Raw genomic sequence first — 16,561 nt, forward strand, 5'->3', positions numbered from 1 at the left:
TGTTGAGCCAAATATTTGAACCTTTTTTTCCAAATTAAAAAAGTTAACACTGAAATTAAATTTATATATGACTACGATCTGATATCTTCCCAATCAATCCATGTTTATTTATTGATTACAATATGCCAGAGATTGTGATAAATACTGTGGACACAAAAGAAAAGAGAAAGAAATTCCAGTCTTTTAATTCAAACCATATGGGAAAGAATGCTTCCCTGGTATTCCCAGCTGGACCTCACTGAAAATTCGATGCTTAGCATTTGTTTACCTGTGTATTCAATAGAAAGTGATGTGTGCAGTACCAAAATTTTCACAGTAAGAAAACATTAAGTTAATTTGTAATTTTAAATGTGAATATATTGAGCATTCCAATAAAACTGGAGAGAGTTAAAGATTGGATAAGAAAATAAAGAAAATCACAGTGTGTAACTTAAGAAACACTACCAAAAAGCAAAGAAATCTATAGAAGAAAAACAAAAAGTCAGAATTTCTATAACCATGGCAAACATTCATGATAAAAATGGATATCTTGGACTTATCCCTGACATAATTGGAATGTCTTCTGATGCTCTTTCTCTATTACAGATAATGCTTCCTCTTTAGTTTTTAGATACTATTTGTCACACTAAGGAAAGTCCATTTATTCTTATGTTTTTCAATATTTAAAAATAAAAAACCCAAACTCAAAAAACTTAAGTTGGTGTTTTCTCAAAAGTATCCCCAAAGTAGATGCAGAGGGCCCAAAAGTCTGGACCAGACTTCCCCATCGAACCTTAGTCTAAGTCTTTCTATTCCACATCTTCACTGCTAAGCTCATGTGACCTTTGGGGTTACTGAGGAACAAGCTTTGCCTGCTCTCCCTTACAGATGATATTGGAAGGATCTTAATGAAGCTAGGGAAACTGACCCCCAGTCTCAGACATCATGGAATGGAAATGAGGGGAGGAAGATTCACCCATCTGTCCTTAGGAAGCAGCCCAGAAGCTGGTACTGTGCCAGAGTGACTCAAAGGGGCAATCCAGAAAGCAGTTTTATTTTGTTTTTCCCATTGCATGTTAATGGACTGAAACAATCACACTGGTTCTGACCTCCCCAAGCTCTCTCTCACTTCCCCATCTCTGACCCAGCCACGGCTCATTTCCTGTTGCTACCCACAGATGTTCCCTGAGCCCTAATTTACTGGTAGCAGTTCTGTTCTCATGCCTCAGTCCACTAGTATCAGTTCTGTGCTCCAGCTGATGGTCTTAAGATCTGTAGCAAGGAGCTCTCTGATCACTCACCAGGAAATGAGGGATCTCTGTCCTGGGGAGGGGCCTTCTGGGCTGTAACAGAAGAATATTCCACCAGAGTTATCTGGCTGGGAGAGTCTGATGAAGAACATTCTGACATTGTCCAGGTAGTTCCTTTTCAGCCTGGCTTGGTCTGGCACCTGGAATGCCCAATAACTTGGACTTTGAAGGTCAATAATTTGATTGGCATCTGTCAGAACCTTGGATTTCTTCCTGATTGCAGCCTGCACAAGCTTTCTAGGTGAGTGTTTTATGAATATCACCTCTTTCGGGAGCTTAAGCCTCAATCTCGGGCCTCTTAGAAATCATCTGTCAAACCCAGAGAAGTGAAAATGGGGAGACAACGTTTAGGCCCAGGAGGGCAGGATGGATACTTTACAGACCCCACACTTTTAGTCAGTCCTTGTGTTAGCTAAGGATGTACTGGGCTGCTCATGCCCTCATGTGGCCAGTCACCCAATCTACAGATATTTATTAAGTATTCCCAGCTCAGCATTGTGCTTGGGGTTGTGGGATGTACAAAGTATAATACTGTACTTAAACCCTGTCCACATGAAAATATAACTAACAATTTAACATATAACATGTATCTTCCATGCAAGAAACTGATACAGGAGTCCAAAGAAGGTTCAAAGTAATGATCTCCCCATTGCTTGGAGTGGTCAGAAGGGACACCTTGGTTTAGGAGTTCACATTCTATGGGCTTCAGTTTCCTAAACTAGAAAATAGTGGTTGAGGAGAGGAACAGATGTCTGCTCAACTCCTTCCAACCCTAATAGCCATGGCATTATTGAGATCTAACCAAAGCCTAAACCAAAAGTTTAGAGCCTGGAAAATTGAGGCGGGCAGTGAACAGACCATGGTCCAACCAGAACATGTGGGTCCATAGAATGTTTGTAGCTGCCTGGCCTGAGCTTCCCCTGTGATTTGTGAAAAAGGCAATGCCCAGAGAAAGCAGCAGCCGGCCTCCAGACCATGACCATTCAGTGCCTTGATATTCTCTTAGGAGACAAACCCTCAGTTTAAATAACTGCTGGGGTTCTGAGAATTAAACTGAAAAGAGAATGCCAAATTGTTGAAGAAGAACACTGAGGGATTGTGGAGTCAAGATGGTAGAGAGCAGACACGACTCTCTGTGACCTTCTCTGAACTTCTCTCAAACTAACAGCAGATTAAGGCTCTAAATTGGTTTTGGAATTAAAGAGCCCACAAATATCTGGGGTACAACACATTCCCAGAAGAAGATACTTTGGATTAAGAATAGGTCTGTTTCAGACGGGCAGGGGGACAATCTGAGAGCCCAGACCTCAGCACAGGGAGCCCAAGGCAAGAAGCTGGGGTGGGAAACTAGAGCACTGCAGCTTTCATGCACCAGGGAATCTTCTGAGAGTCTTAGGCTACTCTGTCCTGGTTGCAAGCAGGTGTTAGCAGGTTTGCTATAAAATCACCCAAAAACAATTAGAAAAAAAACAAATTTTAAGGCACTGAGCACAGGAAGAACTAGGCACCTGGCCCTGATTGCCCAGCACCAGAAGTCAGTCAGAATCACTGGCCCCAAGGCAAACTACATTACTTCTCACAATTTTGCCTTAAGAGCAGATCTTAACTCCTAAAAAATAAACAAAAAAGGAAAAATAACTCTGACCATAGACAACTTTTATGGAGAGAGCAGACCTCCAATTCTGAAGTTCCTAAAAATGAATCAACTCCAGATGAAGTCCCAAAAGGATTTATGGTCTGGTCCCCATTTCACAAGGTTTCTTGGAAGATTTCAAAAAGGATCTTAAAAGAGAGTTAGAAGGAAAATGGGGGTAAAATGAGGTATGGAAAAAGAAAAACAAATTATCTGAGGAAAATTCCTTTAAAATTTGATTTGTTGAAATGGGAAAGATACAATTACCTACAAAATAGATTTGATGAAATGGGAAAAGGTTATAACTCCTTACAAAACACATACAAAAAAGATACCAATTCATTGAAAAACAGAATTTGTGAAATGGGAAAAAAATACAATGAACAAAACAATTCAATTGACCAAATAAGGAACTAAAAAAGATCACCAAATTAGAATTAAATTAAATTTTAATTAAAAATTAAATTAAATTAAATTAAATTAAAAATTAGAATTGAACAAATGGAAGTGAATGACTCAATAAGATTTTAAGAATCAGTCAAACAGGACTTCCGGCCAATATGGCAGCGTGGAGGCAGACAGCTGCTTGAGCTCCTCGTTTTCTCTCAGAACTTACTTCATGACAAGCCTCTGACTTAATGCTTGACCCAGAAAGAAATCCACAAATAATCACCAAGAGAAGACATCCTTGAAAGTCGCCAGAAAAGGTCTGTGTTTGTTCGGGGGAGGGTCAATCAGACTGGGCGCAGACTGAGGGCAGGCAGCCAGAGCAAGACAGGCAGCTCACACAGCTCAGACCAGAGGGGGAGGGGTGTGATCTCTGCCGTTTCTGTGAAAGGGCTTTTGCCCCAGTGTGGATGCTCTGTCTTGGCAGCAAGCCAGGAGCGACAGAGAGGGTGTAAACACCGGAGGTGAAGATTGAAACCCCAGAAAGCCAGCGTCTCTCAGAGCCCGGCCACCCCCAACCCCCACCTGGACTGACTCGGTGCGTTCTCGGAGCCTCAGAGCGCAGACTCAGTACAGTCATTGCTGTTCTGTTAGTGGCTCTCTGCTGCCCTACCCCCAGTCTGTAGAGGAAGCCCATTAATACCATCCAGCCCCATCCCCCGCAAAACAGACCAATTGTTTCTCTTGTCAGTTTGTTTTCTTTGATTCCTACTCTGACAAAATGAACAAAAAATTCAAAAGGGCTCTAACCATTGACAGCTTCTGTGTGGAGAGGGAGCAGACTTCAAATGCTGAGGAGACTAGGAACAGACTGTCCCCAGATGTATCCCCTGGGAGGGATATAAGCTGCTCCTCAATGCAAAAGAACCTCATGGAGGAAATCAAAAAGGCTCTCACAAGAAAGCTGGAAGAGAAATGGGAAAAGGAAAGGGAAGCTTGGCAAGAGAGTCTGGAGAAGTCATCCCATGCATTCAAAGACAGAGTGGATAAAGAAATCAAATCATTGAGAAACAAGATTAGTGAGCTGGAAAAGGTAAACAACTCCAAGGAAAACAGGATTAGTGAGCTGGAAAAGGTAAACAACTCCAAGGAAAACAGGATTAGAGAGCTGGAAAAAGAAATCAGCTCTCTAAAAAATAAAATGGATAAAATGGAAAAAAACTCCATAGAAGATAAAAACTCAATTGGACAATTACAAAGAGATATAAAAAAAGTGACTGAAGAAAATACATCATTGAAAATTAGACTGGAACAAGTAGAAATGAATGACTCAAGGAGAAACCAAGAGGGGGTCAAGCAAAACCAGAGAAATGAAACAATTGAAAAGACTGTCAAGTACCTTATTAGAAAGACAACAGACCTGGAAAACAGATCCAGGAGAGACAATTTGAGAATAATCGGACTCCCTTAAAAATGGGAGGAAAAAAAGAGCTTGGACACCATTTTCGAGGAAATTATCAAAGAGAACTGCCCAGACATTCTGGAAACAGAGGGTAAAATAGACATTGAAAAAATTCATCGATCACCTACTGAAAGGGACCCTAAAATCAAAACGCCAAGAAATATAGTGGCCAAGTTCAAGAACCATCAGACAAAGGAAAAGATATTGGAAGCTGCTAGAAAAAAGCAATTCAGATATGGAGGAGCCACGATAAGGATAACTCAGGACCTAGCAGCATCCACATTAAAAGAACGCATGGCCTGGAACATGATATTCCGAAAGGCTAAGGAACTTGGTATGCAGCCAAGAATAACTTACCCAGCAAGAATGAGCATCATTTTCCAGGGAAGAAGATGGACATTTAACGAAATAAATGAATTCCATCTATTTTTGATGAAAAAACCAGACCTACATAAAAGGTTTGATCTTCAAATACAGAACTCAAGAGATTTCTAAAAAGGTAAAAAGAAATCTTGAGAACTATACTTCTGTCAAAAAAATATGTAAAGAACATATGTACAATTTGTCTTAGAAACTAGAGGTGGAAAGGAGATTATATCATAAAAAAGTGTAAAGTGGTGGTACTACATCTCATGAAGAGGCAAAGGTAACCTATTATATCTGAGAGAAAGAAAGGAGGGGGATGAACATAGCGTGTATCAATAGACATATTCGATTTATGGTGAAACTTCTTCCACTTCATTGAAAAGTGAAAGGGAAGGAGTAAGCTAAGGGGAAGGGAATACAGTAATTTCGAGGAAAAGGGGTAAAATAAGGGGAGGATCTTTAAGGTGGGGGAGGGATCCTAAAAAGGGAGGGCTGTGAAAAGCAAGTGGTGTTCACCAGTTTAATACTGGATAGGAGGGTAAAAGGGAAGGAAAGGGGAAAAGCATAAGCAGGGGTTAATAGGATGGCAAGCAATATAGAATTAGTCCTTCTAACCATAAATGTGAATGGGACAAACTGCCTCATAAAGAGGAAGCAGTTAGCAGACTGGATTAAAAGTCAGAATCCTACTATATGTTGTTTACAGGAAACACACCTGAAACAGGGTGAGACATTCAAACTAAAAGTAAAAGGGTGGAGCAGAATCTATTATGCTTCAGGCAAAACCAAAAAAGCAGGGCTAGCCATCCTCATCTCAGATCAAGCAAAAACAAAAATTGATCTAATTAAAAGAGATAAGGAAGGGCATTATATCCTGCTAAAGGGGAGCATCAATAATGAAGCAGTATCAATATTAAACATGTATGCACCAAGTGGTGCAGCATCTAAATTCTTAAAAGAGACATTAAGAGAGCTGCAAGAGGAAATAGATAGCAAAACTATAATAGTGGGAGATCTCAACCTTGCATTCTCAGAATTAGATAAATCAAACCACAAAATAAATAAGAAAGAAGTCAAAGAGGTAAATAGAATACTAGAAAAGTTTGATATGATAGATCTTTGGCGAAAGCTAAATGGAGACAGAAAGGAATATACTTTCTTCTCAGCAGTTCATGGAACCTATACAAAAATTGATCATATACTAGGGCATAAAAACCTCAAAATCAAATGCAGTAAGGCAGAAATAGTAAATGCATCCTTTTCAGACCATAATGCAATCAAAATAACATTTAATAAAAAGCCAGGGGAAAATAGACCAAAAATTAATTGGAAACTAAATAATCTTATACTAAAGAATGATTGGGTAAAACAGCAAATCATAGACATAATTAATAACTTCACCCAAGAAAATGACAATAATGAGACATCATACCAAAATGTGTGGGATACAGCCAAAGCAGTAATAAGGGGAAGTTTTATATCTCTACAGGCCTACTTGCATAAAATAGAGAAAGAGAGGGCCAATGAATTGGGCTTACAACTAAAATTGCTAGAAAAGGAACAAATTAAAAACCCCCAGACAAACACAAAACTTGAAATTCAAAAAATAAAAGGTGAGATTAATAAAATTGAAAGTAAAAAAAACTATTGAATTAATTAATAAAACTAAGAGTTGGTTTTATGAAAAAACTAACAAAATAGACAAACCCTTAGTAAACCTGATTAAAAAAAGGAAAGAGAAAAAGCAAATTGATAGTCTTGAAAATGAAAAGGGTGAACTCACCACTAATGAAGAGGAAATTAGAATAATAGTTAGGAGCTACTTTGCTCAACTTTATGCCGATAAATTCGATAACTTAAATGAAATGGAAGAATACCTTCAAAAATATAGCTTGCCCAGATTAACAGAGGAAGAAGTAAGTAGTCTAAATAGTCCCATCTCAGAAAAAGAAATAGACCAAGCTATTAACCAACTTCCTAAGAAAAAGTCCCCAGGACCAGATGGATTTACAGGTGAATTCTACCAAACATTTAAAGAACAACTAACTCCAATGCTATGTAAACTATTTGAAAAAATAGGGATTGAAGGAGTCCTACCAAATTCCTTCTATGACACAGACATGGTACTGATACCTAAACCAGGTAGATCGAAAACTGAGAAAGAAAACTATAGACCAATTTCCTTAATGAATATTGATGCTAAAATCTTAAATAAGATATTAGCAAATAGACTTCAGAAAATCATCCCCAGGATAATACACTATGACCAAGTGGGATTTATACCAGGAATGCAGGGCTGGTTTAATATTAGGAAAACGATTAGTATAATTGACCATATTAATAATCAAATTAATAAAAACCATATGATCATCTCAATAGATGCAGAAAAGGCATTTGATAAAATCCAACAAGCATTCCTACTAAAAACGCTTGAGAGTATAGGAATAAATGGACTATTCCTTAAAATAATAAGGAGCATATATTTAAAACCTTCAGTAAACATCATATGTAATGGTGATAAACTAGAACCTTTCCCTGTAAGATCAGGAGTGAAACAAGGTTGCCCACTATCACCATTACTATTCAATATAGTACTAGAAACTCTAGCCTTGGCAATAAGAGCCGAGAAAGAGATCCAAGGAATTAGAGTAGGAAATGAAGAAATCAAATTGTCACTTTTCGCAGATGACATGATGGTATACTTAGAGAACCCCAAAGACTCTGCTAAAAAGCTATTAGAAATAATTCAGAATTTTAGCAAAGTCGCGGGATACAAAATAAATCCACATAAATCCTCAGGATTTTTATACATTACCAACACAATTCAACAGCAAGAGATATAAAGAGAAATTCCATTCAAAATAACAGTCGATAGTATAAAATATTTGGGAATATATCTACCAAAGGAGAGTAAGGAATTATATGAGCAAAATTACAAAACACTTGCCACAAAAATAAAGTCAGATTTAAATAATTGGAAAGACATTCAGTGTTCTTGGATAGGCCGAGCGAATATAATAAAGATGACAATACTCCCCAAACTAATCTATTTATTTAGTGTTATACCAATCAGACTCCCAAGAAACTATTTTAATGACCTAGAAAAAATAACAACAAAATTCATATGGAAGAATAAAAGGTCGAGAATTGCAAGGGAACTAATGAAAAAAAAGTCAGAGGGAGGTGGTCTAAGTGTACCTGATTTAAAGCTATATTATAAAGCAACAGTCACCAAAACCATTTGGTACTGGCTAAGAAATAGACTAGTTGATCAGTGGCATAGGTTAGGTTCACAGGGCAAGATAGTGAATAAAAATAGCAATCAAATCTTTGACAAACCCAAAGATCCCAAATTTTGGGATAAGAATTCATTATTTGACAAAAACTGCTGGGAAAACTGGAAATTAGTATGGCAGAAACTAGGCATGGACCCACATTTAACACCACATACTAAGATACGATCAAAATGGGTCCAAGATTTAGGCATAAAGAATGAAATCATAAATAAATTGGAGGAACATGGGATGGTTTACCTCTCAGACTTGTGGAGGAGGAAGGAGTTTGTGTCCAAGGGAGAACTAGAGACCATTATTGATCACAAAATAGAACATTTTGATTACACCAAATTAAAAAGTTTCTGCACAAACAAAACTAATGCAAACAAGATTAGAAGGGAAGTAACAAATTGGGAAAAAATTTTTACAGTTAAAGGTTCTGATAAAGGCCTCATCTCCAAAATATACAGAGAATTGACTTTAATTTATAAGAAATCAAGCCATTCTCCAATTGATAAATGGTCAAAGGATATTAACAGACAATTTTCAGATGATGAAATTAAAACTATTTCCACTCATATGAAAGAGTGTTCCAAATCACTATTGATCAGAGAAATGCAAATTAAGACAACTCTGAGGTATCATTACAAACCTGTCAGATTGGCTAAGATGACAGGAACAAATAACGATGAATGTTGGAGGGGCTGTGGGAAAACTGGGACACTGATGAATTGTTGGTGGAGTTGTGAAAGAATCCAACCATTCTGGAGAGCAATCTGGAATTATGCCCAAAAAGTTATCAAAATGTGCATACCCTTTGACCCAGCCATACTACTACTGGGCTTATACCCCAAGGAACTACTAAAGAAGGGAAAGGGACCTGTATGTGCCAAAATGTTTGTGGCAGCCCCTTTTGTAGTGGCTAGAAACTGGAAGATGAATGGATGTCCATCAATTGGAGAATGGTTGGGTAAACTATGGTATATGAATGTTATGGAATATTATTGTTCTATAAGAAATGACCAACAGGAGAAATACAGAGAGGCTTGGAGAGACCTACATCAACTGATGCTGAGTGAAACGAGCAGAACCAGAAGATCATTATACACTTCAACAATGATACTGTACGAGGATGTATTCTGATGGAAGTGGATTTCTTCAACATAGAGAAGAGCTAATCCAATTCCAATTGATTAATGATGGACAGAACCAGCTACATCCAGAAAAGGAACACTGGGAAATGAATGTAAACTGTTATTTTTACCTTCTGAATCCAATTGTTCCTGTGAAACAAAAAATTAGGTTCTACACACATATATTGTATCTAAATTATACTGTAATATATTTAACATATATAAGACTGCTTGCCATCTGGGGGAGGGGGTTGGGAGAGGAAGGGAAAAAATCTGAATAGAAGTAAGTGCAAGGGATAATGTTGTAAAAAATTACCCATGCATATGTACTGTCAAAAAATGTTATAATTATAAAATAAAATTAAAAAAAAAGAAAAAAAAGAAAAATAAGCATGCAATACCAGAGAAAGCAATAAGAAAACTCATGAAAATACAAAACCAAACTAAGCAAGGTCTAGATAATCCCTGAAGAAAGATACAGATCCTGATTGTACCACAAAGTCTAAATTCATGAACTAAGGTTAGAACAAATTTTTTTTTTAAAAAAGAAAGAAACTCCACAATAAAGAGCTTTTATGGTAAAAAAAAAAAAAAAAAAAAAAATCAGTCAAACAAAACCAAAAAATGAAAAGAAATAAAGAAAGAAAAAAAGAAAGAAAGAAAGAAAGAAAATGTGAAATACTTCCTAGGAAAAACAACTGACCTGGAAAATAGATCTAGGGGAGACAATCTAAGGATTATTGGACTTCCTGAAAGCCATGATGAAAAAAAAAAAAAAAAAAAAAAAGAACCTAGACATTATCTTACAGGAAATCATAAAGGAAAACTGCTTTGATGTCCTAGAATCAGAAGGTAAAATAGCCACTGAAAAAATTCACCAGTCACAACCTTAAGGAGACCCCAAAATGAAAAATCCAAGAAATATCAAGGCTAAATTTAAAAACTATTAGGCCAAAGAAAAAATACTGCAAGCAGCTAAAAAGAAACAATTTAAATACCAAAGAGCCATAATCAGCATTACCCAGGACCCAGAAGCTTCCACCTTAAAGGATGAAAGGACCTGGAATCCGATATTCCAAAAAGCAAAAGAACTTGGATTACAGCCAAAAATAAGCTATCCAGCTAAAATGAGCATTTCAGGGAACAAGATGGACATTCAGTGATACAGGTGAATTTCACCTATTTCAGATAAAAAAAACCAGAGTTGAACAAAAAAAATTGATCTACAAAGACAGAATTCAAGAGAAGCTTAAAAAGATAAAAGGAAAAGAATTCTTGGGAACTATATTTCTGTTATGGGTATACATAGGGAGTGTGAGTGTGAGTATAATTTGATTTTATTATGATAATATGAAAAAGAAAGTAGAGCTGAAAGGGGGATTGTATTGGGAAAAGAGAAAAAAGGAGGAAAAATAAAGGACAGTACATCTCACAAAGAGCAAAAAAAAACCTAATATAATTGAGGAAAAGAAGGGAGGAGGATGAACATTGTGTAAAGTTTGTACAACAGCCTCTGAATTTGGACCCCTCTGTGGGGCTAATGCACATTTATTATCTTCTGTTTATCTGTAAGTTCAGATGGAATGACTGTTCCCTTGAGCTATTCATTATCTCTTGTTAGGATATGTTTCCAATATTAATCACAGTTATAGACACAGGATTTCCTCATCTATTTGTATGACCAGGATGGCTAATGAACACTGCGGTACTGAAGGATTTATAACAAGAATTCTTAGTTGTGTTCCTCCTTGAGATTGTAGCATAGGCATGAGGGGATAGGTGGTAAAAATCTTTGCTCCTGAGTATTAGTACTGTGAGTGTCCCTTGATGTCTAAAGCTGCGTCCCTGTTCTTCCATTCCTGATTTACATCTGCCTTACGTGGGCTGTCATTCCCCAGGTTGGTTTTGGGGCCCAATGGCCCCATGACTCCCACATTCTGAAGCCCAGTGTTCCCTCCTTTTACATTGGAGCATGGTGTTTCAGGTCAAGCCCCGTTGCCTGCTTCCTTACTTGGGAACGATAGTCTTTCTTAAAGTGTCCTGGTTTACCACAAGTGTAACAAGTCCCTCTTGGCCCTTTCTTAGCAGCAACCACAGATTCTGACACCAGCTCAGCATGATGTGCTTGTGAACCTGCTCCGTCCCTCCTCTGAATCATTTCTTCTATGGTACAATCTCTTCTCAGCCCAGTCACTGCCCAATGACAATCTGTGGTACAGTTTTCCCAAAACAAAGCCTTTAATGTTCTGGCTGCACCTGCTACATTTCCCACCAGCATCCTGTAATCGAGCCACAAAGTCAGTGAGGGCTCCCCAGACTTTTGTCTTATTTGGATAAAGCTTTCCTTTTCACCCTTTTCTGCAGGAATCCTACCCCTCCTTGTTCTGGCACATTGGAATATCCGGAGACATGTCTCTTCAGTAAGTGTGAGTTGATCCCCAGTCTCTGCAAGAGCCCCAGGGCTGCTAAGTTGCTCAAAGCATAAAACTTCATGTTTGTCCCTGGAGCAGCTTGAGCAGCAGTTAACGGAGTCCGGTCTGAACATTCTGCCATCCAGAACACTGCCCGTCCTGGGGTCAGCACCATCCTGGATCACAGAATCGCCAGGACATTGTTTCAGATTGTGACATAGCCAAAGGTGCTATGGCCCGCATTTGTGATCCGAGTCCTGAGCTGGGTTAGACTTTAAAGGGAAGTGGTTCATGTCTCCGTCTTCTCTGCCCTGGATAAAAGAGTCATCCTCCTCTATAACAGGATACAATCCTCCCCACCCCTTGGTGCCTTCTTCATCTCTAGCCTGGTGCAAAACGTTTTGAAGTAAAGATGGAGCATAATTGATTGCTTTTTGTTGGCTAGGGGTCGCTGTGGTCTTTGTTTTATATTTCTGATCCCGCTTTTCATCAGTTCTTATTTCATTTTTTACATTGGGAGGCTGTAAATCAGGACAGAAATAAGAGTAGGGTGGGCCCGAAGGTGGGGGAGGGGGCATTCATTATCATCCTCCTCAGGCTCAGGAAAGGGACACTTACTGCTAAGAGACAGGCCTGATCTGTGCTCCAACTGTAAACTTCCTGACCTCCTTTTCTGGTTCTGATTGCAGATTTCATTTAATGAGATTATATATGGTAAAATGAGGGGGTTTTTCCTATTTCTCCTGGGCTTTGCTTATCATAACCGGTGAGATGTTTACCAAAGCAATCCATCTCTCACAAGGATAACAGCCCTCCCCAGGTAACCATGGAGAAACTTTGAAGCATTGTCCAGGAATTTCCTAATGTCTCCTAATTGAACTGTGCACTCCTGCTCTTTTATGCATTTATATATAGTCCTGACATATGCTTCCCTGTCTGAAGGGAGTAGGGTGCCTACTTGCTGCCCCATTTGGTTACTTAACCATCTCCATTAATGGGTGGAAAAGGATGTACTGGAAGAAGAGAAAAAGAGAGGTAAAATGGGATAAATTAGATCTCAGGAAGAGAGACAAAGGATCTATTACAAGGGACAGAAAGAAGGCGGTAAACATTTTGTAAAGCTTAATCTGCTCAGTTTTAGCTCAAAGAGGGGATGACATTCACTCAGTTACACATAGAAGTTTTCTTACACTATAATGAAGTAAGAGGTAAACAATAAGAGAAGGGAGGAAGTGCGATACAATGGAGGACAGGTTGAGGGTAGAGTGAGTCAGAAATAAAACTGCTAAAGAGGGACAAGATGGAAATAGAGAACAAAAGTGTACACAGGGGAGAAAGTAAGATAGAGGAAAGTAAACAGCTGATAATCATAAATGGATGGGATGAAAACTCCCATAAAATAGAAATGCATAGGTGAGTGGATTAAAAACAAGAATTCTATAATATGTTGTATAAAAAGCACATTTGAAACAGATACATACGGGGTAAGTATAAAATACTGGAGCAGAATTTATTATGCTTCACTTCAAGCAAAAAAAAAAAAAAGCAGGGGTAGCAATTTTGATCTTAGATAAAGAAAATGCAAAAGTAGACCTTATTAAAAGATAAAGAGAAAGAAATAGCATCCTGTTAAGTGGTGCCATCGACAATGAAGTGGTCCATCTTTGAAAGTTCACTGATGTCTTGTTCAATTAAAATCTCCATGGTCAGATGGATTTACAAGTGAATTCTACCAACACTGAAAGAACGATTAATTCCAATACTATGTAAACTATTTAGAAAAATAGGCAAAGAAGGAGTCATGCCAAATTCCTTCTATGACACAAATATCACACTGATACCTATACCAGGAAGAGCCAAAACAGAAAAAGAAAATTACATTCAATTTTCCTAACAAATATTGAGGGGAAATTTTAAAATAAAATTTTAACAAATAAATTACAAGAATTTATCTATAAAATAATACACTATGACTAAGTGGAATTTATACCAGGAATGCAAGGTGGGTTTAAGATAAGGAAAACTATTGACATAACTGACCATATCAATAACAAATATAACAGATATCATATGATAATCTCAATATTTTCAGAAAAAGCTTTTGACAAAAACAGCATCCATTCCTATTTAAAAAAAAAAAAACATCAGAGAGCATAGGAATAAGTGGAGTTTTGCTTAAAACGATAAGCAGCATCCATCTAACCATCAGAAAGTAGTATCTGTAAGGGGGAGAAGCTAGATGCATTTCAAATAAGATTAGAGATGAAACAAGGATAACTGTTGTCGCCACTATTATTCAATAGAAATGTTGGCTCTAACAGTAAGAAAAATGAAAATGAATTAAAGAAATGTGAAATGAAAGAAATGAGAATACAAACTATTACTCTTTGCAGATGATATGATGGTATACTGAGAGAATCTTAGAGAATCAACCAAAAATCTACTTGATAGAATTATTAACAGCTTTAGGAAAGTTGCAAGTTATAAAATAAACCAGCACAAATACTAATATCTGGGAAAATTAAAAAACAATATGCCAGAGACACATCATAGATCTTACACCCCATACCAAAATAAGTTCAAAATGGATATACAATTCAGGTACAAAGAGTGATACTCTAAGGAAATTAGAAAAGCAAGGAACAGTTTACCTTATAGATCTTTGGAGAAGGGAGGAATTTATAGCCAAATAAGAAATAGAAAATATTATGAAAATGCAAAATGGACAATTTCTATTACATTAAATTAAAAAGATTTGGCACAGATAAAACCAATGTAGCCAAGATTAGAAGAAAAGCAGAAAACTGGAGGGAAAATTTAGAGCCAGTGTGCTGAGACAGGCCTCATTTCTAAAATATATAAAGAACTTTAAAAGTACACAAGTCATCCCCAATTGATAAACAGTTGAAGGACATAAACAGACAATTTTCAGATGAAGAAGTTAAAACCTTCTTTATGAAGTCATATGAAAAATATTCCACATCAATATTGATTAGAGAAGTGCAAATTAAAAGAACTCTGAAGAACCACCTCATGTCTTTCAGATTGACTAATGGCAGGAAAAGATAATGATAAATGTTGGAGGGGATGTGGGAAAGTGGGACACTGATACATTGTTGGTGGAACTGTGAAATGATCTAACCATCTGTAGAGAAATGTGGAGCTAGGCTCAAAGGGCTATAAAACTGTGCATATCTTTTGATTCATCAGAGTCACTATGGGGTTTATATACCAAAGAAATCATAAAAGAGGGGAAAGGACCCACATGTGCAAAAATGTTCAAGGTAGCTCTTTCTGTGGTGGCAAAGAATTGGAAAACAGGTAGATTCTCCATCAATTGGGGAATGACTGAATACGTCATGGTCTATGAAGATAACGGAAAATAATTGTCCTATAAAAATGAAAAACTAAAAGATTTTAGAAAGTCCTAGAAAAATTGACATGACTAGATGCTGAGTGAAACAAGCAGAACTGGCAATATATTATACATAGTAACAGCAAGATTGTGCATTTAGCAACTGGCAGACTTAATTGTTCTCAGCAGTTCAGTGACCCAAGGCAATCCCAATAAACTCTGATTGCAAAATGCAATCTGCATCCAGAGAGAGAACTACGGAGACTGAATGTAAGTCAGTGCTATGTTCTATGTTCACTTTTCCCCCCTCTGTTTTGTTTTCTTTTTCTCTCATTTTTCCCTTTTTGCTCTGATTTTTGTCTCTCAATGTGATTCATAAGGATATATGAAAAAAAATTAAATGTGCATTTGTGACCAAAAAAATTGTTGTTGTTGTTGTTTTACAAGTAAGTGGTGGAAATAAAAATAAATAAATAATTTGAAACAAAAAAGAAATATGCCCTGAGACCTGAGTCTCATGCATGGACTGGCAGGTTAGATCTATAGATTAATTTAACAGACTAAGCAGACTTAACTACCGTAAGAAGAAAGACATTATTAAAGGGAGGGCATTATGAGGAGGGAGAAAGATAATACCTCAGACTGGGCTTAGTCCTGCAAGGACTTGGCAAAGAGCTTCCTCATGAGCAGATCTTTTGCAGGCGACATACAGGCTTGGGGATTTCTCAGGATCAAGAAAGAATCTGGGATTTCAGAGGGAGGTGAGGGCTTGGAGGAGTCAGGTGGAATGCACCGGGAAGACCAAGTCCCAGACCCGTCCAAAGACGTGAAGATCTCAAAAGGTTGTTTAAAGATGCGCAGAGCCTGGGGGACAGACAACTGTGGCTGATAAAGAATTCCATGCTCCCAATCACTCTGAACAAACAGAACAGTCTGGGGCTTGGCTGTGCTTCATAATACCTGCTTGGGCTTCTCCCTAAGAAGGGAAGAGAGTAAATATTGCCATTCCTCACTTTCTGATTTGCTAAAGAAATCTTTCAAAAAGTGGGGAGATCAGCCCTAAACAGGAGAGGGAGTAAGAGACAATGCTGAAATTTTGGAGGCCAAATCCAGAGGCGCTTGTGATACTTGACAAGTATAGAAGCTGTCTGGAAGCTGGGAGTGAAGTACAGTGGGAAGAGAATGTTGCCGAGGTAAACTGAGGCCCAAGGACTACACAAGCTGGCTACCGGCACACGATGCCCCGCTGA

The 16,561-nt window shown here is 37.8% G+C and overlaps 1 long non-coding RNA gene across 1 annotated transcript; it reads left to right on the top strand.

Moving 5' to 3' along the window:
- Positions 1-1,162: 1,162 nt before the first annotated feature.
- On the top strand, positions 1,163-15,734 carry LOC141566412 (uncharacterized). Its single transcript, XR_012489300.1, has 2 exons — positions 1,163-1,530; positions 11,910-15,734. It is a non-coding gene; the product is annotated as an uncharacterized LOC141566412 (long non-coding RNA).
- Positions 15,735-16,561: the final 827 nt, after the last annotated feature.

The sequence above is a fragment of the Sminthopsis crassicaudata genome, chromosome 4 (assembly GCF_048593235.1).
Source record: "Sminthopsis crassicaudata isolate SCR6 chromosome 4, ASM4859323v1, whole genome shotgun sequence".
NCBI lineage: Eukaryota > Metazoa > Chordata > Mammalia > Dasyuromorphia > Dasyuridae > Sminthopsis > Sminthopsis crassicaudata.